This window comes from Myotis yumanensis, unplaced genomic scaffold, assembly GCF_028538775.1.
Source record: "Myotis yumanensis isolate MYYU_CA2020_CCGP unplaced genomic scaffold, mMyoYum1.0.hap1 SCAF_21, whole genome shotgun sequence".
Taxonomy (NCBI): Eukaryota; Metazoa; Chordata; class Mammalia; order Chiroptera; family Vespertilionidae; genus Myotis; species Myotis yumanensis.
Genome location: NW_027223772.1, coordinates 16,290,423 through 16,291,119, shown reverse-complemented (window position 1 = coordinate 16,291,119; position 697 = coordinate 16,290,423). Strand labels below are relative to the sequence as shown.

The window sequence follows — 697 nt, the reverse complement described above, 5'->3', positions numbered from 1 at the left end:
GAACAAATGTAATAATCTGAACAATAAAGATTTAATAATAAAGAATTAACTAGAGGAAAAAAAAAGATAAATAAATCTCAAGAGATGCTAGTGTATAGGTCTAATAAAAATTACTAAAAGAAGTCCTTCAGGCCAAAAGATAATGATACCAGAGAGTAACTTGAATACACATGAATAAGTAAAGAAATATGTAAGTAAATATCAAATACTCTATAGGTATGTTTTTTCTCATTTATTTTCCTTTTTCTTTTTTCAGGAAGAATCAGATTAGGAGCAATCAGGGTGTTACAAGTCCTGATTACACAGAGACGTTAATCACGAATCATGCGATCTCCAATCATCATGTTCCAATCTGCCCTCCAAAAGGAGGGACAGGTAAGGATTATCCTACCTGACGATTCATTAATTTTCTTAATTAAAATGCATAACATTGCATAAAGCATTAGTTATAACATTATTTATAAAGTATATATGAAATATATAATACATGTAACATATATGACAATAATAGTAATGAAAGGGTTAAAGAGAATGAATAAAACGGGGCAGAGGAAACTTATTATGCTTAGCAGATATCTTCCAGAAAGCTTGCAGCCTTGAGCTGGGCATAGCCCAGATAAGTACCAGACATCTGGCGCTGGGAGGAACCAAGGGCGGATGAGACCTGTCAGTCAAGCTCTGCACGTCAGCAGAACTG

General features: G+C 33.7%; 1 non-coding gene across 1 annotated transcript; it reads right to left on the bottom strand.

The window, feature by feature from the left end:
• Positions 1 to 261: 261 nt before the first annotated feature.
• LOC138999040 (U8 small nucleolar RNA) lies at positions 262 to 398 on the bottom strand. Its single transcript, XR_011469307.1, has one exon. It is a non-coding gene; the product is annotated as a U8 small nucleolar RNA (small nucleolar RNA).
• Between the last annotated feature and the right edge of the window lie 299 nt (positions 399 to 697).